Source organism: Tupaia chinensis, unplaced genomic scaffold, assembly GCF_000334495.1.
Source record: "Tupaia chinensis unplaced genomic scaffold, TupChi_1.0 Scaffold000477_1, whole genome shotgun sequence".
NCBI classification, from domain to species: Eukaryota; Metazoa; Chordata; class Mammalia; order Scandentia; family Tupaiidae; genus Tupaia; species Tupaia belangeri.
In genome coordinates this window covers 2,586,017-2,611,117 of record NW_006159986.1, presented here as the reverse complement: position 1 = coordinate 2,611,117, position 25,101 = coordinate 2,586,017, and the positions used below count along the sequence as shown (strand labels likewise).

The following is a 25,101-nucleotide window of genomic DNA, read 5'->3' as shown; positions in this document are numbered from 1 at the left end:
TCAATCAAATTATCAAGGACATTCTTTAAAGATTTAGAAAAAAAATCATAGAATTTGTCTGGAATCATAAAAGACCATGTATTACCTAAGCAAAACTGGACAAGCATTATGGAATAGAAGGCATTTCACTCCCTAACCTCATAATATGTTACAAAACTGGGATAATCAAAGCAGGATGGTATTGGCACAAAAACAGGCAGTTAGACCAATGGAACAGAATAGAAACACCAGAAATAAACCCCAAAACATATAGCCAACTGATTTTTGACAAAGAGCACCAGATAATCCAGTGGGGAAAAGAAAATCTCTTCAGCAAATGATGCCAGGAAAATTGGGTATCTACCTATCATCTCAAATAGTGAGAGATGAAAGTGGACCTCCATCTCTCACTCTTAATAAAGATCAACTCCAAATGGACCAAAGGTCTAAACCTAAAACCACAAACTATAAAAATATTTGTGAAAAACACAGGAGAAACTCTTGGAGACATTGGAATAGATAGGACTTCTTAAAGAAGATCTCCAAAGCATAGCATTAATCCCAAAAATAGACAAGTGGGATCACATCAGATAAAAAAAAAAAACAGCTTTTGCTTAGCAAAAGAAACAATAATTAGAGTGAATCGACAACACTTGGAATGGGAGAATATATTTGCAAGTTATGTCTCAGATAAGGGACTGGTAAACAGAGTATACTGGGACCTCAGGCAGCTCACCCCCCATGGATACACTACCATTTGACATGTTCAACCATTCAACTCTTGAAGAGCTCTTGGATGCTTTAAGTTTAGATTTATTTATTTAGAAAAGATGTTTTGAGACTTCCTTCTTTCAGGTGTAATTTGTCACTTTTCAGTTGCAAGACATGCTGTATAATTGCAATATTCTTGGCTTTAACAAATTTGTCTTTTTTTCTTTTATCTTCTGGTCCTTAAGACCTTTTTAAAAAGAATCATTTATTTAATCTTATTATTATTATTTAATTTGCTATAGGACAACAGGCCTGTTGGTTCCAGCACTGGACATGGCCAACCACAATTCAAATCGCAGATCTGGAGGCTTCCTTTCTTACTTGCCTTCTCTCTTTTTCTTTCCCTCTGTAGTGAACACACATGACCTATAGCACACACGCACACACACAAGACAAGTAATGACATCCACAGTGTGGATTTTATATTTATTTAGAAAAAATGTTTTGAGACTTCCTTCTTTCTTAAGACTTTTAAGATGTTCATAATACATGTAACTAACTCTGATGCTAACAATGTGTATGCTGCAATCTCACCTGCTACTTGGGCTCCAGATGTGGCCACCTCTGCTGCTTCCCCTACCTAGTCTGTGTCCAAATCTCATGATACACCAACCTGTCTGCAGTGGTATGATGTGCTGTGCCTCTGTCTTCCTCCCGAATCTCTGCCTATGATCTTCATCACTCTGTGGACGTCGTTACTTGTCATGGAAAATGTATCATAAGCAGACTAGAAAACAGTCTACCTGCCAATCCCTCCCCTGACGTGGCATTCAGTTCTTCCAGAAATAAAGATGGAAACAAATTAATCCAGGCCCAATGCATCTATTTTTGGATGAAGAATGTCTTCATTCTAAGCACATATGAATTGGAATGATTTCATATAACATGGTTTCCATGCATTTTTAATAAACAGCCATTTCCCTGATAGTTAAATCTGGTTGTTAATGATTGTGCGTGTGTGTGTGTGTGTGTGTGAGATCCTGTCATGTCACAACAGGGTCATCTTTCTTTAATGGCAGGTAAACATATTTAAGAACATGACCTGGGAAAGGCGACAAACAGTGTATTCATGCTGAAAACATTAATTTTGTATGCTGTAAAGATATACAGTGATAGAATGTAAAAAATAAGAAAAAATATAATATAAAAAATAAATAAAAACAACATGCTCAGTCATTTTTAAAAAAAGAATATGGACTCTTAATTCAAAAGTGTTGGAATCAAGACTTCACAAGGCATTTGTTGTGTGATACTGGGAAAATTATTTAACTTCTTCAAGCCTTGGTTTTCTATTTCAGTGAAATAGGAAAAATATTTTATATTCTTTAAAGGTTCAAAGTCATAATTCACACAATATATTTGTCACAAGTCCTGGCGCATAATCTAGACTTTCAATAAATGTAAGTTTTATTGTTTTTGAAATATTACCCTGGACTAGACTAATATATTAGCACAGTGTTCTCTTTGACATAATGGCAGAAAATTTATAAAATTATTTCACAGTTGTGTTCAACTAAAATTTTAGTTTTGATATGTGCCTCAGATGTCCCTTAAAAACTCCAGTGAGCAGAGCATCATGAAGTTAATTTAATTTCACCTGACTACATTTCTTTTTCCATTATCTTCCACCACCGGTTGTTTAAATTTTGAATAGTCTATTCAAAATAGCTCGGATGTTTTTCTTCCTCTCTCTCTCTCTCTCTCTCTCTCTCTCTCTCTCGTTGAAGCCTTCTTCCTTCCTTCTGTTATAAAACAAAATTTAGACAAGCCAACATTTTAACAGAGTTTATTTGAATGAAGAGTGGGTGATTCAAATCGGACAGTTTCTCAGAAAATGTCTTCTGAGCAACTCCGGGTAGCTGTGTGGTCACCGGTTATTGAAGTCTGTGGAAAGAAAAAGCAACGTGTACAGGAAAGAGAAAGAGACATGTAACAACGGAAGTGAGGGAATGAGGTATAAAAATAATTGGATTGGTTATAGCTGGACGCAGGCTGCAGGAACCGCCTAAAAGGCAGGCTTTCTGTGACTGACCGAAGTGTGGCTAGTGTGCTTGGCTGTAACTTAGCAACCAGCTCAGGAAAGCAGCCTACCATGTATGATTTTGGTTTATTCTTAGGAATCCAAGTGTAAGAGTACAGTGGCTGTTTTAGGTCAAAATAGTTGTTTAACACTTCTTGGTTTCTAAACATAAAACTCTTTTAGAATACAAAACATACCTTCCAAATCTAGACTTGTAGACATTTATGAAGTCCACATTAACTTTTCCATAAAAATTCATTAATGCTCAAAATTTAGTACATCCTGACTAAATGTCTCCATAATTTTAGACTTTCATATTGCTGAGGTTTTCCCATTATTTTCTTTTTTCCTTTTTAAAAATAAAACTGACATTTTATTGGTGGGTTATTTGAAATGTAAACTAAATTATGTAACTTAAAAATTACATTTTTGCTGTGCAGAAGCTTTTTAATCCGATGTAACCCCATTTGTCTATTTTTGGGATTATTGCCTCTGTTGGGGGGGGTCTTATTTAAGAAGTCTTTTTTCTTTGACTGGACTAACATAAAGGGTATTCATGCTGGAAAAATTTCCTTTTCAATGTTGTAAGGATAGATAGTGGTTGAATGTAAAAAAAAAGAAAAAAGAACATATCTAAAAAAAAACCCAACCTAGAGTTAAAATTTAGATTCTTTCTTTCAAAAACCTATTGAACACTGGTGTTATTCATTCACAATATTCTTAAATGTATTATTGAGTTGTACACAAGATTGGCAGTGAATAAATTAAAATGATTGTTTCTATAAGACTGTTTTGTTTCAATTACTAGAAATTAAACCAAAATTCTTAGTGTTTTTACTTCCGTATGTGGAGCTTTTATCACCTTTCCTGGTATTAGTTAAGAGAACATAAACAGAATATTTATTTAAGACTCAGTTTTCTGAGTAAGGATCGGTAAGTATGACCCTCCTTAGCCATGAAACTATGTTACAATTCATGCAATAGTATTGTTGATCTAAAAGAAATGTTAAGACAAATTTTACAAAGAAATTGGGCCAAGGTTGAGGCTTACGCAATGGTCTGAGTAAAGTGACCAGGGAGCAGTATGCATGCAGACCTTCTTAAGATTAGCACATATAGGCACTCAAAGTACAGTAATAATCTTCAGAAAGGGTTATGGTACTCCAAAAAAAAATCCAAAAGTGATCCTGAATATGTGTACTTAGGTTTTACAGATTACAGCAAATGGGGAAGGGGATCATATCATTGTTTGTCAAAGCTTTTCACTGCTGGCAAGGGATCTTGAACCTTGGTGATTGGCTAAATATCACAATTGGCTAAATATCACATACTCATCCAGAAATAGAAAGTGAAGACAATGGGTCTGACTTGTAACTGTAAACATCTTGAAGCTTACAGGTAGTATAGGTGACTAGAGTCTCCTTGCCCATGTCCCTGGGCCTGATACATTTTAGTATGCTTCACATTCCTTGGCATTGAATTGCCTTTCTTTCTTTCTCAATATCCCGTTGATATAAAAATAAGGGTTTATAAGTTTTCATTCATAATACAAAGTACATGAAAAACATTTAAAATTCTTAAGAACGAAAAATTATTGTGTATGATAATACCTTTGACTTGCTTGATATGCAATACATTTATGCTCTGAGAACCCATATCATATGCTGCAAAGATGTACAATGATTAAAGGTTTAAAAAAATTTAATATTTCTAATTCAAAATTTTCATGCACCTGAGTGTTGTATTAGCTATGCTACATTTCTAAACAAATGTAACTAAGACACGATTCCTATTTCTAAAGTAAGAAAGTTTGAAGCCAGACCCATGACCCAGCGGTAGGGGAGCTGTATCCCACATGGCTGACTGCAGATTCAAATCTCCTCTCAGTGACCTGAAAAACACACAGGATGCATGGCTAGGTATGCCCTAAATCCCAACAGGGTAGATAAGGAGGAGAAGGTACTGAGGCCTGACCACATACCCATGAGGTAGGGGGGTGCTTACACCATCTCACTCCCTGTTTCTCTTTCTCTGATGACTACATACACCTATGTGGGGAAAAGTTTTAAGGTGTCAAGAGAAAAAATTTGATAGAACTGGACATAAAGCGGGCTACATCTCTATGGGGGATAGATGTTGTATTCTTAACATATTAAAGGAATGTCATGCAGACATTTTCAGCTTCACCCTTTTCATCTTACTTCTAATTGTTCTACAGAGTATGGACCTGTCTTTTTATATATTAAAATTAACAGACCTTTCACCCTCCCATATGTTCTTCTTTGACCCTGCTGATTATAGGATGCAGACTCTGTCTTTAACAGTATGCTTTATTAGCTACAGAAAAATCAAAGAGCAGAAGTTTTTATGTGGTCATCTCAGTATTAAAGTATGTACAACTTATAATTTCCTAGTTTTATAAGAACTGGGCCACAATGGGAATGAGATGGCACACTGAATGGAGTAATAATAATTAAAAAAAAAAACTATTTGGGACGGAGAGATGGATTATTATCTGTTTAGGATGATGTGTATAGTATTCCCAATAATTGAGACTATTGTACACATCCTTGTCAACAGATTAAAAAAAAACCTTAACTGTGTCCCCAGAGTGTCTTACCTCTCCATTTCCCCCCTCAATTTCCTTTCCTATGCTCTTCCCCTCCCACATTCTCTTTCTACTTTGTCTCTAGGGTCCATTACAATTATTAATGCTTTTATGTTCTCCAGTCTTTTAGTCTCTACCGTAGAGTGTGGATGGTCAGTATATGTTAAGTAGAGTCATACAATGTCTCTCTTTCTTAGTGTGACTTGCTTCACTCAGCAACAAATCTTCCATATTTGCCCACTTTCTATCAAATTCCACAGCCTTGCCCCCTTTTTTTAAATTATCACCCCCTTTTTTTTTTTTTTTTTTTTTTTTTTTTTTTTTTTTTTTATGGTTGAATAGTATTCCATATGTGCCATAATTTTTCAATCCATTCATTTGTTTGTGGGCATTTGGGTTGGTTCCATGTCTTAGGAATGGTGAGTAATGCTGCAATGAAAATACTTGTGCAAGTGCTTTCATGACTGAGTGCTCTCCTGTCCTTTGGGTACATATCCAGGAGTGGAAATGCTGGATCATATGGTATTTCTATTTGAAGAACCTCCATATTATTCTCCACAGTGGCTGGACCAATTTACATTCCCACCAACAGTGTAGGAGTGACCCCTTCACCACATCCTCTCCAGCACTTTTCATTATTTGTTTTATTAATTTTTGCCTTTCTGATTGGAGTTAGGTGCTATCTCATTGTGGTTTTGATCTGCATCTCCCCTACAATGAGGGATGTTGAGCATCTTTTCATATGCTTGTTGGCTATTTATATGTCTTCCTTAGACAGTAATTTATTAAGCTCATTTTCCTATCTTTTAACTGTATTAATCATTTTCTTCCAGGTAAGCTGCATGAGTTCCCTGTGTATTCTGGTTATCAGTCCCTTATCTGAGGCACAGTTAACAAAAATTCTCTCCCATTCCGAGGGTTGCTGATTCACACTAATTATGGTGTCCTTTCTGAGCACAAACTCCTTAATCTGATGTAATCCCACCTGTCTATTTGGGGGATTATTGCCTGTGCTTTGGAGGTCTTGCTTAAGAAGTTTTTGTCTACTCCAATGTCTCCCTGAGTTTCCTCAGTGTTTTCCACCAGTCTTTTTGTGTGTGCACTCACCAGAAAGACAGAGAGAGGCAGAGAGACAGAAAGTGAGAAATCACCCCCCAGGGGGGATGGTCACGCCACAGTCCCTTCTCCTCCATTCTCCTCTCTGGATCTTGGGCATGCATGCACACGCGGTGTGAGTTTAAGCCACCGGGTCTGGGATTCAAACTGCGGTCAGCCACATGGGAGTCCAGCGACATAGCCATTATGCTAACTGCTGGTTTCCCACCAGTAGTTTTATAGTTTGTGGTCTTAGGTTTAGGTCTTCGGTCCACTTTGAGTTGATTTTTGTTAATGGTGACAGATAGGGGTTCAGATTCATTTTTCTACAGGTGGATACCAGTTTTTCCAAAACCATTTGCTAAAGAGGTTTCTCTTTTCCCACTGGATTGACTGGTACCCTTTGTCAAGGATTAGTTCGCTGTTTGTTTTGGGGTTTATTTCTGGAATCTCTACTCTGTTCCATTGGTCCTCATGTCTGTTTTTGTGCCAATACCATGTTGTTTTGATTATCGCAGCTTTGTAATATATTTTGGGGTCAGGAAGTGAGATGCCACCTACTCCAGTCTTCTTGTGCAGGATGGCTTTAGCAAAATGGGGTCTTTTATAGTTCCAGACAAATTCTATGATTGTCTTTTCTAGATCTGTGAAGAATGTCTCTTGTAATTTTATAGAAATTACACTAAACATGTAGATTAATTGGGGTAGAATTGCCATTTTTATTATATTGATTCTGCCAATCTAGAAACATGGGATGTCCTTTCTCTTATTAGTGTCCTTTTCAATTTCCTTTTAAGAGTTTTCATAGTTTTCCTTGTAGAGGTCTTTGACTTCGTTGGTTAGTTTTATTCCTAAGTATCTTAGGCTTCTTGTGGCTATGGTAAATGGAATTACTTTCTTTTTTTTTAATTTCATTTTCTTTTATACATTCAATCACATTATTATTTGGCTTACAAAATAGATATTTCAACAGGTGAACATTTCTCCCTAGTACAGTTGATAAAACTATAAAAGATCTTTGACAGATAATACCACATTTCTTTCTGCCATTAATGCTTTGCCAACCTATTTTTCTTCTAAATGTCCTTCCTCAGACCCTCCTCATTCACACACACTATATCTGGTATTTATGTCTATATACTGTGTTTCTATATCCTTTAATTTAGTATATCAATATTTTCAGTCATAGAGTGTGGACACTCGGTATATATTAAATGGGGACATACAATGCCTCTCCTTCATAGCCTGAAATGCTTCACTTAGCAGTAATTCCTCCATATTCACCCACTTTTTGTCAAAAGTCAGGGCTTTTTTAATGGCTGTATAGTATTCCACAGAGTATATATGCCACAGTTTTTATATCCATTCATCTGTTCATGGGCATTTGGGTTGTTTCCATGACTTAGCAATTGTGAATCGTGCCACAATAAACATTGATGTACAAGCACTTTTCTGATTAAGTATTCTTCTGTCCTTTGGGTAGATCCCAAGGAGTGGGATTGCTGGATCATATAGTCGTTCTGTTTGTAGATTTTTGAGGAAGCTCTAAATTGTTCTCCACAGTGGCTGGACCAGTTTACATTCCCACCAGCAGTTTAAGAGAGTTTCCCTTTCACCACACCCTGCCAGCAGTTATTGTTTTGTTTGTTTGTTTGTTTGTTTTACCTTAGTCATTCTGACTGGGGTTAGGTGGTATCTCATTGTTGTTTTGATCTGCATTTTCCTTACAATGAGGGATGTTGAGCATTTTTTCATATGCTTTTTAGCTATTCCTATATCATCTTTAGAGAGTGTTTTTTTCTAACTCATTCTCCCATCTTTTAATAGGATTGATCATCTTTTTTCAGAACAACTTCTTGAGTTCCTTGTGAATTCTGGTGATTAGTCCCTTATCTTATGCATAATTTACAAAAATATTTTCCCATTCTGAGGGTTGTCTATTCACACTAATTACTGTGTCTTTTGCCATGTAGAAACTTCTTAGTCTGATGTAATCCCACTTGTCTATTTTGGGGATTATCAACTGTTCTTTGGGGTCTTATTTAAGAAGTCTTTGCCTACACCAATGTCTCACAGAGTTTCCACAGTATTTTCCAGGAGTAGTTTTATAGTTTGAGGTCTTATACTTAGATCTTTGATCTACCCTGGCTTGATTTTTGTCAGAGGCGAGAAGTAGGGATTCAGATTCATCTTTGTGCAGGTGGAAATCCAGTTTTTCCTGCAACATTTGCTGAATAGGTTTTCCTTTTCCCACTGGATTGATAGGTACCCCTTGTCAAAAATCAGTTGACTGCATGTTTGGGAATTCATTTCTGAGAACTCTATTCTGTTCTATTGGTCCACATGTCTGTTTCTGTGCCAGTACCATGCTGTTTTTATTACCACAGCTTTGTAGTGTATTTTTGGGTCTTGGAGTGAGATGCCACCCACAGCACTTTTCTTGTGCAGAATTGCTTTGGCAATACGTGGTCTTTTATGACTCCAGACAAAATTTATGATTTTCTTTCCTGGATCTGTGAAGAATGTGTCTGGTACTTTGATTGGCATTGCATTAAATATATAGATTAATTTAGGTAGAATTACCATTTTGATTATATTAATTCTTCCAATCCAGGAACATGGGATATCCTTTCACTTTTTTGTACCATTTTCAATTTCTGGAGGGATTACTTTCTTCAGTTCTGTCTCTGCTTGTTGTTTGTATATAAAAATGGTATAAATGTTTTAGTTTAATTTGGTATTCTGCACTTTACTATACAAATTTATTATTTCAAGGAAGTTTTTTCGTGGATACTATTGGGTCTTCTATGCATACAATCATGTAATCTGCAAGCAGAGATAGTTTTAGCTCTTCCTTCCCTATTGGAATGCCTTTTATTTCCTTCTCTTGTCTGATTACATTGGCTACAGCTTCCAGTACTATATTGAATTGGAGCGGAGATAGTGGGCAGCCTTGTCTTGTACCCGATTTTAGTGGAAAGGATTTCAGCTATTCCCCATTCAGTATAATGTTAGCTGTAGGTTTTTCATAAATGGCTTTTATTATGCTGAGAAATGGTCCTTCTATGCCACTTTTACTGAGAGTCTTGATCATAAAGGCATGCTGCATTTTGTCGAATGCTTTTTCTGCATCAATTGAAATGATCATATGGTTTTTACCTTTCTTTCTGTTAATATGGTGTATAACATTTATGGTTTTGCATATGTTGAACCACTCTTGCATCCCTAGAATAAAGCCTACCTGATGAATAACCGTCATGATGAATAACTGTTTTTATATGCTGTTGAAAATGCCTAGCAAATACCTTGTTGAAAATTTTTGCATCTATATTCATCAGGGATATAGGTCTGTAGTTTTCTTTTTTTGTTGTATCCTTATCCATTTTGGGAATAAGGGTTATGGAGGCTTCATAGAATGAATTTAGTAGGGTTCCTTCCTTTTGGATCTCTAGAAACAATGTGAGTAGAATGGAGGTTACCTCTTTAAGAGTTTTGTAAAATTTGGCAGTGAAGTCATTGGGATCTGGACTTTTCTTTGTTGAGAGATTATTTATTACTTATTCAATCTCATTGCTTGTTATGTCAATCTTGGTAGATTATATGTGTCCAGGAATTTGTACATCTCATCCAGGTTTTCTTCTTTGTTGTCATAGTCACTGATAGTATCCTCTAATGATGTTTTATATTTCTATTATGTTTGTTGTAATGTTGCTTGATTCATAGCAAATTTGACTTATCTGGTTCCTTTCTGTCTTCATCATAATCAGTCTGGCTAATGGTGTGTCAATCTTGTTTATCATTTCAAAGAACCAGCTTTTGTTTTCATTTATTTTCTGTGTAGTTTGCTTATTTTTATTTCATTTTTTTCTGCTCAAATTTTTATTATTTCTTTTCTCCTGGAGCTTTTTAGATTTTTTTTGCTGTTGTTACTCCAATTTTCTGAGGCATGATGTTAGGTGATCCATTTACCTTCTTTTCATCTTCTTCTTATGTGTACTAATTGCTATGAACTTTCCTCTTATGACTGCTTTTGCAGTGTCCCAAAGATAATGGAAACTTGTGTCCTCATTGACATTGGTTTCCACGAATCTTTATATTTTAGTCTTAATTTCTTCAGTAGTTGCATAGTCATTCAGGAGTAGTATATTTAGTTTCCATATATTTGTGTATTTTTGAGGATTTCTCTTGAAATTAAAATCAAGTTTAATTCTATCAGGTTAAAGAAAATGCTGGATATAGTTTCTATGCCTTTGAATTGGTAGAGGCTTGCTTTGTGCCCTATGATGTGGTCAGTCTTTGAAAAGGTTCCATGTGGGAGTGAGAAACAAGTATATCTATCTAGTAGTTTTCAGGTGGAAAGTTCTACAGATATCTGTTAAGTCCATTTGATTTATGTATCATTTAGATCCTTTACCTCTTTACTTATTTTTTGTCCAGATGATATGTCCAGAGGAGATAGTGGGGTATTGAGGTCTCCAACAATTATTGTGTTACAGTCTATCTCCCCTTTAGATCTAATGGTCTTTCCTTCACATATTTGGTGCTCCTGTATTAGGTGCATAGATATATATTAGTGTTATATCTTCGTGATGGATTAACCCTTTTACTACAATATAGTGCCCTTCTTCATCTCTTCAAACAGTTTTTGTTTTAAAGCCTATCTTGTCAGAAATTAGTATCACTACTCCAGCTTTTTTTTGTGTGTGTGGTTCCCATTTGCATGAAATACCTTTTTCCAACCCTTCACTTTTAGTTTATGTGTGTCTTTATCCATGAGATGCATTTCTTGTAGGCAACAGATAGAAGGTTTCTGGTTTTTTTAGCCATTCAGCCAGTCTGTGTTTCTTGATAGGAGAATTTAATCCATTATCATTCAATGTTATTATAGATATTTCCAGACTTGCCCTTACCTTTAAGTTGGCCATTGTCTTGGTTTTTCATTTCCTTATTTCTGGCCATTCATTCTTAGTTCTCCTGGAACAGGACTCTCTTCAGAGTTTCTTGAAGTGCTGGTCTGGTGTTGGCAAATTCTTTCAGGTTTTGTTTGTCTGAGAAGATTTTAATCTTTTTTTTCCATATGAAGGATAATCTTGCTGGATATAATAAACTTGGTTGAAACTGTTTCTCTCTTAACACTTTCAATATGTCTTCCCATTCTTTCCTTGCTTGTTGTTTCTGTCGAAAGGTCTGGAGTTAGCCTTATGGGATGACCTTTGTAAGTCAATTCTGGTTTCCCTCTTGCCAATTTTAGTAGCTTGTCTTTATCTGTGGGCTTGGCCAGTCTGGCTAAGTTGTGCTTTAGTGAATACATCTTGATAGAGACATATACTTTTATTTCTCTCAATAAGTTCTTCACAGTGGATTGGTTATGTCATATGGTAGGTGTATCTTTAACTCTTTAAGAAACTGCTGAACTGTTATACAAAGCATTGTGCCATTTTCTATTCCTTTTTTGTATGAGATTTCCAACAACATCACTGATGCTTGGAAGGTCAATCTTGTCAGTTTTAACCATTCTTGAGGGCATATAAAGTTATTGCAATATAGTCATACTTTGCATTTTTCTAATTGTTAATAATGTTTAACATCTTTTCTTGCCATCTGTATATTTTATCTTTTAAGGCCATCTATGCATTTTATCTGGTGAGGCCATTTGTATATTTTATCTGTTTATTTTATTTTTCCCAACCCTTCTTTTTATTTTATTTTATCTGTTTATTTTATTTTTTGCTAGACTGTTGTCTTTGTACAGAGTGGTAAGAGTTCTTCATATGTACAATTTACAGTGCAAGTCCTTTATTGGATATATGTTATTATTGTCCATAAATGTAGAGCTTACTTTATATTTCATCAATAGCATAGTTTGAAGAGTAAAACATTTTCATCTTGATAGGGTCCAATTAATTGATTGATTCCGTGATAAAATACACACATACAGTTTGGTTACTTCTAGGCTTTTTTTAAAATTTTGTTTTATTGTGGAACTCATCATGAAATTTATTCTTTTAACCAATTTTAAGTATGTGTAGGTACAATGTCATAGGGCAGATCACTCAAGCTTATTAATCTTATTTAACTGAAACTTTATTCCTGTGGATTAATAAACTTGCTTTTAAACTTTGTAAGGCAAGATCAAAGTGATCTTTATTCTAGGGAAAAATTTCTCCTATTATAAGTCCAATAATCTTCCTCATATTCTAACCAATGACCCAAATATTACAAAGTTTTTTTTTTCCCTAGCATGTAGGAATATGTACTATTTCAGGCCCCATGTTAGTTTTAAGAATCATTCTCCCTGACTTTTACGGGAATGAGAGAATGAGATCTTTCCTTGCCCTTGGATAATTTCTTTTTTTTCTTTTTTATTGGTTTTCTTTTTTTTTATTATCATCATAATCTTCTTTATAGTACATTGGATTACATATAACTTTACAGTGTATTACATTGCTTTTTCAAAAGGGAATGCCATGCATGTCAGTCAATACAGAGACATTAATATCCCTGCTTCAACATTCAATATCTTTTCTATGTTTTCCCCAATCATCATTATTATTATTCTAATTATTTTTTAAAACAGTCAATTGCTATTTCTCATTTTGCTTGTAAAAAGACTTTGCCCATCATGAAATACTTCTCAGACCAATCCAGTTGCGAATACTATACATGTCATCATCAACAGTTAATAAGCCATATCTGTTTCTCACTAACGTCCTGCCTCTCTATTGTTCTCTTGGTATCTTTCTATATCCTCTTCTCTTCACCTCCCCCATTCCACACTGGCCCTTGGATAATTTCTTCACAGACATGCACTGAGGAGTACCAAGCTGAAAGCTCTAGATAGACTGTCTGCAGCTCTCTGGAGCTCTCTGCAACTCTCCCCTCTCTAGCTGCTTTGGTCTCCCCCATTCCAGCTCCATCTCCTCAAGTCAGAATGATTACCGGACTCTACCTGATTCTCCTTCCCAAAACCTTATAAATTCTCTTCAAGAAATAAACTCAGGCAATCCTAGGGATCACCTTTTTTGTTTCCTCTCTCTGGTACCAATATCCTGTCCTGCCTGACTGCCAATGTCTAAAAGCCATTGTTTCATTTATTTTGTTTGTTTTTTTAGTGTTTCAGAAAGAAAGGTAAATTCAGCTAATCATGGCTGGAAGTAGAAGCCTTTTCTATTTTCTTATTTCCTTTTTCTCTATTATACCATAATTCGTTCATATATGTTGTTTATTTGTATGGGAGTTTTAGACTTATTGTAGGACAAGACACACAATTTTCTTCACTTAACTTGAAGTCTTTTAACAAGCAAAATGAGAAATAGTGATTGACTGTTTTAAAAAATTATAATAATAATAATTATTGGGAAATGCATGGAAAAGACATTGAATGATAAAGCGGGGAGATTGATGTCTCTGTATTGACTGACATGCATGGCATTCCCTTTTGAAAAAGCAATGTAATACACTGTAAAGTTATATGTAATCCAATGTAATATAAAGAAGATTATGATGATAATATAAAAAAAAAAAAACCTAGGGCTGGCAGGTGGTGGGGTGAAGGGCGCTGGACTCCCACCTGACTGACCAGAATCGAGTCCCTGACCTGGCAGCTTGCTTTATCACTTTCTCTCTCTTTCTCTCTGTCTCTCTCTGGGAAAATTAAAATAAATAAATTTAAATAAAATAATCCTTTAAAAAAACAATGTAGAGATGTAGAGATTACTTTATAGTAGCATATAGAGATACCTTTTATTCCTTTTTGCAGCTAAATGTTACTCTGTTATGAAAATGTTCTATGGTTTATTGACTAGTACTCTATGGAAGGACACCAGGTGGTATCTGATTTTATTGTTATTTTGTTTTGTTTTAAATTACAGCTACTATGAATAATCTTTTGCTGCATCTTTTTATATGTTTTATCTAAGTGTCTGTGGTATAATTGATATAATTATGATGGCTGAGTCAAATAATAAAATGTTGCTACTTCTTGTCATAGGAAAACTATGAGCATACCTATTTCCAAATTATCTCACTATGAGAAAATGTCAGGTTTTGAATTATTGGAAGTCTAGCATGTGAAAAGTGGTATCTCATATACTTTTATTTTTCTTATTATGTAGGAGATTGGGTATCTTTATATGGTAAAGAAATATCTGCATTTTATTTTCTCATAGGTTATTGGTCTTTTGTAATCTATTTTAAAAAATTACTTAGGTACTATTAGCTCATTGATATAAATTATATTTTTTTCATTTTAGTCATTTATGTTTCACTCTATTTGGGATTTTTTAAAAAAAATTATCATGCATTTTTAAATTATAAATGTTTGTCTTTTAACCATTGAGAGAAATTTTCTTGCCCAATGTATGTGTACAAAATTTAAAACTGTTAAATTGAGAATCCTCCTTCCTATTACCCCTATTGTGCATTTTGTAAATGCTTCTGGTTGACTTCTTTTTTGAAATGTCTGTTGCACCAGCATTTTCCTTTTTACACTCATTTACCACCCTAGACAGGCATTCACCTTCCTTCCATATACTACAAGCACCATCTAAATGTTCTTCCTGATTCTCATCCATCCCCAGCCTTTAGCCAAATAAGATTTGCAAAGCCTAGATGTTTGTTTACACCCACTAAGTGATAATGTGATAGTCACTTTATAGAAAATTTTAAATATCCTTAAATTCTCCTCATTCTATCAGTTATTATCTTTCTCCACTCTCTTGTGGAAACAGATCATATACCTTATCAAAAATCCAAAAGCAGGACGAGCAGATGGTGTAATGCTTATGTCACTGGACTCCCATGTAGTCAACTGCTGTTCGTGTCCTGGACCCAGTGGCTTAAAACTCATTTTGGGTGCATGTGAGTGTATGCCTAAAATCCCAAAAGGAAACTGGAGGAGAAGGAATTGCAGCATGGCCATCCTTCCTGCAGAGTGATTTCTCATTTTCTGTCTTTTTGTCTCTTTATTTCTCTCTCTAGAAAGCACATGTACCCTAGAGCACAAATCTCTCTCTAAAAAACAAAACCAAAAAAACCCAAAGTATTTCATTCCCACTAGTCCCCACTCAGTGGTGGACCTGTTGTTCAAGTCTCTTTCTTCTTCTCCTTCCATCTAGATTATCTATAGTTTCTTAAAGGTAAGTAAGTGTGCTTTCAGTAAATACCATAGTCACTCAACTAACCTTCACTCAGGGTATTTTTTTAGATGCTATAATATTAATATGACTAAGACCATAGTTTTTGGCATTGTAGAGTTCATAAAAAGATTGGAAAAAAGACATATAAACAATTATCATAAAATATGATTCTCCAGATCAGAAGCATATCTTGGCATGAAAGGGAGGGAATGATTTGTTTCAAATGTAGTAAATGTCAAGAAAAATATTAGAAATGAGTTGGTAGCTGGACTAAATATGTAAGTATAAGCAAGAGTTTTCTGAGTTGGAAAGGAGAGCATAATATTCTAAACAAATGAAGCAACATCTGAAATAGCATGAGAGTATTATCCTTCACACCTTTCTTGAATATTCTAGGACAGAATCACCTTCCCCATTGACTAAGTAACTTCAGTATACTCGGTTTCAATTTTGTCATGTGTAAAGAATTAAGAAAATTTGTGTGTACCTCATAGAGTCTTTATGAATTGTAAACAAATAAGACAATAATTATGTAAGACTCAGAAAATTCCTGATACACAGTAGATGCTCAACAAATTTTAACCATTGGTATTACCTCATCTTTCACTGAAAGTGTACAGATTTAAACACATAATTGTTATTTGTTCACTAATCACATAATATTCTACATGCCAAACTCTTTTCTATATGTCTTGTATAAGTGTCTACAGGGATTAAAGCCTAACTTTTTATTTCTCCTTTGTATCAAGCAAAGTGTCTACAACATATGATATTGAGAGAAAGTAGCCCAGAATATGAGAACATTTACTTTCAATAACAGTCCATTTACACACATTCACTGGATATGTTGCCTTAGCAAAACATAAGTCAAAAATGCTCCCTCATGATACTCTATCTCTGAGAAACATACCAACAATAATTTTTAAAAATATTAAAGGACAATTCAGTCTAATGTGTTTTTACTATTTAATAGTAGTGAATTATTGGATATAACTGTTTCAAATGAAATAGATTCAATAAGACAGATAGAAAATCCACTGGATTCTTTATATATCACTGACCATCCTAAAAATTAAAAAAAATGTCAAATAATGGTTCTATTTTAGAAATCACATTAAAGAAAGAAAGATGAATGTGTGCTGATTCATTGGATTAACTAAATTTTCTAGATCATAAACAACAGGAAAAGGAAATAGTGTCTTTCTATATATAGAAATATACAGCAAATAAACATAATTATCTAACTTACTAGAATTAACTGATTAGTATAAACAACAAGATTCTTCACATGGTTATAATAGCTCTCAGCAGGGTATAAAAATCAAGCAAGAGCAGGGAGAAATCAAACTCTGAAAATTCACTCTCTTGAAACTCACCCAGAACTTCCACCCTCTGACACCATGGTCAACTCCTGTTGTGGTTCCAGCTGTGGCTCCTGCTGCTGCAGGCCCACCTGCTGCCAGACCACCTGCTGCAGGACCACCTGCTGCCGTCCCTGCTGCTCCCCCTGCTGCTGTGGCTCCAGCTGCTGTAGGCCCAGTTGTGGTTCCTGCTGTTGTCGCCCTAGCTGCTGCATCTCCAGCTGCTGCCGCCCTTCCTGCTGTGGTTGTGGAGGCTGTGGCTCCAGTGGTTGTGGCTCCTGCTGCTGTCGCCCCTCCTGCTGCATCTCCAGCTGCTGCCGTCTTCGTGCTGTGGTTGTAGGGGCTGTGGCTCCAGTGGTTGTGGCTCCAACTGCTGCTGCCCTGGCTGCTGCCTGCGTCCAGTCTGTGGCAAAGTGTGCTGCCAAACCTCTTGCTATCGCCCAACCTGTGTCATCTCCACCTGCCCTCGTCCCATGTGCTGTGCCATCCCTTGCTGCTGAAGCTCTGCCTGATCACACTACCTCCTCATCACCTCTTTTGCTAGAGACGAAGACTCTCCTCTTTCAAAAATGTGGAATGTGGAAGAGAATTGATCCCCTGACTCCCATAAATAATCCTTATTCCTATAAATTGTGTCCACATTATAACCCCTGTCCAAACTCCCTCTCTTCCAAATGAATTCATTAAGAATCTACTGATAAAATTAACAGATTGCTCCCATAAGTCATCTTTTTGTGTTTAGAACATCTAGTCATCATGTTTAAAGAATTTAAAGACTGCCTTTATCACTTGGAGGTCCTCAGATTTTAACCTTTCTGATAATGATGACCACTAAAGTCTCCTCATCAACCTTCACAAAGATTTTCTTATACCTTGTTATTTTCGTGTACCAAAAATAAAACTATCCTATTGGAACTGAAAATTAAATACAATTGTTAATCTCTTTTTTAAAAAAGGTTTTGTATTTGGGTCCTGGGAATTGTATCTGCCCACCCCTGTAGGGCAGACAGAATGCGTTAATCTTCCAACAGAAGTCAAATTGATCACTGCCTAGTTTTCTCTAGAAAGTCTTTTTATTCAGGCAAATCAAGAAGAATGAAAATAAAATCATGAAGCAGCCTTGAACATAATGGGAAAAGGTTTAGAAAAAAACACAATTCATAATCTATTCAAATTCTATCTTTTAGATTTTTATTTTTTCCAATATAAGTAACATATAGTTTAGAAAACTGCACTTTCTACTCAGAGTCATGTGCAAGTAATCTTTTCTCCTCATATATATGGGGTCTAGTTCATTTTGTCAGTGTGCCGGTGGGAGGAGTTCATCCTACCTTATAGAAAGAACTACCTTCAGGGTTAGGCTGTTAATATAAAGGAAGGAAGCAGGCCTTGTGAAAGCTGCCAGGTATTCCTGGGGACTGTGATTTTTGTTTTCTTATCCAAGGTCATGTCTTCTTTCTGGTACAGAACTATAAAGACCCACATTTCTCTTTCCAACTAGGCATATTTATTTAATATACTCCTAGTTAATACATTCCTCTCCCCAACTAGAAATTCCCAGCTGGATAAAGTCATCCCACCTTCGGAAGTCCTTGTACTGTCAGCTGAAACTTCCACTAAGACCACCTCCCACCCACTTGGATTTCTCTCAGTGTTTCTGCCTTGATTCTTTCTCTTCCTTCCACAATTCTGGGATTAACCTTGCTTTAGTAAAGGCTTGCAAGTTGCATTAGGATGACCTCCTAAATGCTCATCTCCATCTCAAGGATTCCCACCTGTTCCAAAAGCAAATTCAAATTTCATGATGGCTAATTCAAGAGCTAAATAATTGCCTGAAATCTTTTGGTGCATGATAGAAATAGAAGCACAATTATAGTATTCAAAAACATTTCATCAAATCTACAAAGAAAATAATAAATTTCATATTCATCACATTTATTTTTTTCCTAAATATATTTATATCATTTGTACATAAACACATACTGTTTAAAATTTAAGCAACATATCGAGGTTGGCAGGTGGTATAGTGGTTAAGAGTGCTGGACTCCCACATGGCTAACTATGGTTCAAGTCCCAGACCTGGTGGTTTGCTTTCTCACTTTCTCTCTCTCTATTTTTCTCTGGTCAAATTAAAATAAATAAATGGATAAATAAAAGTTAAATAAAATAATTCTAAAAAAGTTAAATAATTCTCAAAAAAAAAAAGGCAACACAAAAGAATCTGGAATTTGACTTCATTAATATTTGCCAATCACACTCAAGACCTTAGATCACAAATAGAAAAATAGCCTCATTAAATGCTTTTCTACCAAGTGTTTGTTCTCACAGACCTGGCTTTAACTGTACACTTCCTGTTCTGACGTTTATTCAGAGAACATTGTAGATCCTCCAGGAAATGTTAATACTTTACAGCATACAAGCCAAGCATTTTGGCAGATTTATTTACATAGTTTAATATTTACTGCTGAGGATTGTCAGTACATTTTTTTCATTAATTTATTCCCAATACTTAGGAAAAATTCTCAGAAAAGTGAAAACATAATTATAAACAACCATATGTATGCATACATATATAAAATTATAATAGCAATTTAAAACTTATAAACTGCTAATTTTTAAACAGAGATAGTTCTAGCTTCTGTTCCCTTTGACAAGTGTCCAATCAGAGAATGTTCCCTGCATAGACATTAATTCTCCTGTCTCAGAGCACCCCTGATAGAACAACTCACTATACACTGCCACAAATGGTTGAGATGATGGGTATACGGATTAGTCTTATTTAATCATCCTATACTGTACTCATGCACTGAAACATCACAATGTAATCATTGTTAATTTAAAAATATCAAACCCCACTGATTAATGTGTAGGGCCAACAGATGGCATGGAGTTCAAGTCACTGGAACCCAACTAGCCAACTATACCATCTGAGCCCTAAATCCTGTGGCTTGAAAAATCACACTGTGTGTGAGTGTGTGTGTGTGTGTGTGTGTGTGTGTGTGCGTGCGTGTGTGTGTGTATGTGCCCAAATCCCAAGAGAAGAGTGGAGGAGAAGGGACTGTGGCATGGCTATCTCCCCTGGGAAGTGATTTCTCAGTTTCCTTCTCTCTGGCTCTCTGTTTCTTACTGGAGAACATACTCAACAGCAACAAAACAAAACAAAACAAAGTATATAAGACAGTGAGCTTTCACATTGAATTCTTTTATAAACATATTAAATGGGACAATATACATTTTTTAAAAGGTCTCAGTTTTTCTCAGTTAAGGCTTGCAAGTTATATTCTTTACCCTTTTCTTGGCTGCTCTAAGCCATATTAAGCTTCTGTCTCATCTCAGATAAGGTGTTTGTTTGTTTTAAGCTATCTTTGATTCTTATTTTTAAAAAGTTTATTTCTCTAATGGGCAGCAGAGATGAAAAGAGACAAAGAGAACCCCAGCAGGATCCTGCTGCCATGAACCACTTCCACCTTCTGCCAGCCCCAGATCATGAGCACATACTTATCCAGGTACTACAGATGTGGCCTCCAGATGTGAACCAGGAACTCTCCCATGTGGGCCAACCTTGCAGAGTATCACATATTAAAACGCTGTGCCACCATTTGGCCCCTCTCTGTACTTCTTTTGACTCCTCCACTAATGGAATAATTAAAATATATATTACTTGGGCGACCCCATGGCCTGGTGGTTATAGAAGTTAGATACTTCAGCCACATGAATGACTATGCAGTTTGAGTTCCAAGCCCAGAGGCATGGAAAACATGCTGGATATGGGTGTGTATGTGCCCCAAATCCAAACAAAGTGGAGAGATGGATGAGAAAGGAGTGCAGCATGACCAATCCCAACGGGGTTCTCTCTCTCTCTCTCTCTCTCTTTCTCTCTCTCTCTCGTGAGCACACACTTCTGTCATTCCCTAGGCTGCAATGCAAATACTCTGAAGTCATAGGTATTTATTTATATTACCATGGAGCTCAGCTCAGTGTGGGGACAGAGAACTAGTAAGAATTAAAAAAAAAAAAAAAAGAAAGAAAGAAATACACTACTTCATAAGGTTGCCTTGACTAAAACCAAAATAAATATAAAATATTCAGCAAAAAGATTGATTATAGTGAACACTTCTCAAATGATACACATATTTTTTTTTAACAATTTTGTATACAAAAACCTTTGTAGAAAAGCTTGTGTGGGGAAGTCACAGCTGAAGAGAACTAGGTATGTCATTTTTCCCTGGGGGAACACTGAATCAACTGTGTGTCGCACACATACTTTTTGGCTGTGACCCATCACATAAGGTCAGGTGTGGGATTTTCCAGTTGTTTTGTCAGGTAGGTGATCAAGAAATTTCAAATTTGGAGCATTGTAGAATTATAATTTTAATGTTAGAGATTCTCAGCCTATAGTAATTTTAATTTATGCCTAACTCTGGTTCTTACAAGTGTCTTATTCAAGTATCCACAGGAAAGGGATAAGAGTTTTTCTGTTCTACCTCAAAGTACACAACAAGATGACTTGAATACATGTTTATTGAAAGCTGGGTAATTCTAACTACTATTTATGTAAAATCAATGCTTCTGTAGCTGAAAAACCCATTATGCAGACCCTGCCGCAGGGTTTCATTGGCTGTGAGATACGGGACCCACATTGGAAGGCCTCAAGTTAGAATGATGTATTGGTCCAAACACTCCAGGTTAGCTGGAAGGCTGAGGGGGTCTTATGGCATAGTGAGACACCATGGGGGGCTCTCTTGAGCTCTTTCGTGAAAAATGAGTAACTAAAATCTCTGCAGTACAACTTTGGCACTCAAATGAACAGTTAAGGGCGAACCCTGTTACACAGTGGTCAAGGGAGTCTATTGTTACATCACCCAGCCACAGTTTAAATTTCAGTTGGGTGGCTTGAAAAAATACCAGGTACAGATGTGTACATATTCGAAGATGTTCAGCATGGGAGAACTGAGGGGAAGGCAATGCAGTGTAACCATACTTCATTAGAGATGCTTGGTCTCTCTCTCTCACTCTCTCTCCCAAACCTCCATTTCCCATGTCTTTCTGATAAGCATACACATCTTCTGACAAAACAAACAAACAAACAAAAAACCAAAAACACTTCAAAACTTCCCACTATCCACTTTAATGCCTACCCTGGAATATATACATTAAAAAGTGTTTTCACTATCAGAAAGCAATGAGTCATTGCTAAGTGCTTCAGCTTCAGATTGTGATATAAGATCTAACACAGAGCTCAGAAATTTTTTTGTAGTCTGGCAGTCTCCATATTAGGGTTAGGGTTAGGGTTAGGGTTAGGGTTAGGGTATTTCCAGATGTCCACACAAGAATCACAGTCATCCTCATTATACGAGAGACATTTTTGCCTCACTTCTGTCTTTTGTTCTCATTCTTCTCCAACATTTCATCTCATCAAACGTTTTACAAAAGATACATTAACATTGTGAAAATCATTCTTTATAATTTGTAGAGAGCAATGTGCAGATGGTAGAAAATGTCACAAAGTCAAATCTCAGAGTGAAATCATGAGACTTTTAAAATATACCACATAGGAGGGAACCAGCAGTTAGTGTAATGGCTATGTCGCTGGACTCCCACTTAGTCGACAGCGGTTCGCGTCCTGGACCCAGTGGCTTAAAACTCACGCCAGGCGCGTGTGCGTGCGTGCCCAAGATCCCAAGAGGAGAATGGAGGAGAAGGGATTGCGGTGTGACCATCCCCCCTAGGGGGCGATTTCTCGCTTTCTGTCTCTATGTCTCTCTCTGTCTGTCTGGCGAGCACACATGCCCAATAGTGGAAAAAAAAAAAACAAACAACTCTCCAAAATAAATAAATAAATAAATAAATAAATAAATAAATAAATAAATAAATAAATAAATAAATAAATAAATAAATAAATAAATAAATAAATAAATAAATAAATAAATAAATAAATAAATAAATAAATAAATAAAAAAAAAAAAAAAAGAAAGAAAGAAATACACTACTTCATAAGGTTGCCTTGACTAAAACCAAAATAAATATAAAATATTCAGCAAAAAGATTGATTATAGTGAACACTTCTCAAATGATACACATATTTTTTTTTAACAATTTTGTATACAAAAACCTTTGTAGAAAAGCTTGTGTGGGGAAGTCACAGCTGAAGAGAACTAGGTATGTCATTTTTCCCTGGGGGAACACTGAATCAACTGTGTGTCGCACACATACTTTTTGGCTGTGACCCATCACATAAGGTCAGGTGTGGGATTTTCCAGTTGTTTTGTCAGGTAGGTGATCAAGAAATTTCAAATTTGGAGCATTGTAGAATTATAATTTTAATGTTAGAGATTCTCAGCCTATAGTAATTTTAATTTATGCCTAACTCTGGTTCTTACAAGTGTCTTATTCAAGTATCCACAGGAAAGGGATAAGAGTTTTTCTGTTCTACCTCAAAGTACACAACAAGATGACTTGAATACATGTTTATTGAAAGCTGGGTAATTCTAACTACTATTTATGTAAAATCAATGCTTCTGTAGCTGAAAAACCCATTATGCAGACCCTGCCGCAGGGTTTCATTGGCTGTGAGATACGGGACCCACATTGGAAGGCCTCAAGTTAGAATGATGTATTGGTCCAAACACTCCAGGTTAGCTGGAAGGCTGAGGGGGTCTTATGGCATAGTGAGACACCATGGGGGGCTCTCTTGAGCTCTTTCGTGAAAAATGAGTAACTAAAATCTCTGCAGTACAACTTTGGCACTCAAATGAACAGTTAAGGGCGAACCCTGTTACACAGTGGTCAAGGGAGTCTATTGTTACATCACCCAGCCACAGTTTAAATTTCAGTTGGGTGGCTTGAAAAAATACCAGGTACAGATGTGTACATATTCGAAGATGTTCAGCATGGGAGAACTGAGGGGAAGGCAATGCAGTGTAACCATACTTCATTAGAGATGCTTGGTCTCTCTCTCTCACTCTCTCTCCCAAACCTCCATTTCCCATGTCTTTCTGATAAGCATACACATCTTCTGACAAAACAAACAAACAAACAAAAAACCAAAAACACTTCAAAACTTCCCACTATCCACTTTAATGCCTACCCTGGAATATATACATTAAAAAGTGTTTTCACTATCAGAAAGCAATGAGTCATTGCTAAGTGCTTCAGCTTCAGATTGTGATATAAGATCTAACACAGAGCTCAGAAATTTTTTTGTAGTCTGGCAGTCTCCATATTAGGGTTAGGGTTAGGGTTAGGGTTAGGGTTAGGGTATTTCCAGATGTCCACACAAGAATCACAGTCATCCTCATTATACGAGAGACATTTTTGCCTCACTTCTGTCTTTTGTTCTCATTCTTCTCCAACATTTCATCTCATCAAACGTTTTACAAAAGATACATTAACATTGTGAAAATCATTCTTTATAATTTGTAGAGAGCAATGTGCAGATGGTAGAAAATGTCACAAAGTCAAATCTCAGAGTGAAATCATGAGACTTTTAAAATATACCACATAGGAGGGAACCAGCAGTTAGTGTAATGGCTATGTCGCTGGACTCCCACTTAGTCGACAGCGGTTCGCGTCCTGGACCCACTGGCTTAAAACTCACGCCAGGCGCGTGTGCGTGCGTGCCCAAGATCCCAAGAGGAGAATGGAGGAGAAGGGATTGCGGTGTGACCATCCCCCCTAGGGGGCGATTTCTCGCTTTCTGTCTCTATGTCTCTCTCTGTCTGTCTGGCGAGCACACATGCCCAATAGTGGAAAAAAAAAAAACAAACAACTCTCCAAAATAAATAAATAAATAAATAAATAAATAAATAAATATACCACATAGGACAAGGACAAAAGTGACACTAAAGACAGGTACAAGCATTTTCTTTGGAACATAGAAGCACACCAAGAAAAGGAAATGTGATATTTCCTCTATTTTGGAGTATTTAATTAGAAAAACACAATTATGTAATTAAATGATTATGTTTTCTGGTGGGGTAAATAACAACAAGGAAAGAATAATGTGACAACAGCAGTCCTTCCTCAGGGTATAAAAGGAGGACATGAGCCAGGAAGCTTCCAAACCAACAACTTCACTCTCTTGGAAACACACCCAGAACCTTAACCTCCTGACACCATGGTCAATTCCTG

At 36.1% G+C, this 25,101-nt stretch overlaps 1 pseudogene; it reads left to right on the top strand.

The window, feature by feature from the left end:
* LOC102475825 (keratin-associated protein 9-1-like) overlaps positions 1-17,471 on the top strand; it is a 31,336-nt pseudogene extending 13,865 nt beyond the window's left edge.
* Positions 17,472-25,101: the final 7,630 nt, after the last annotated feature.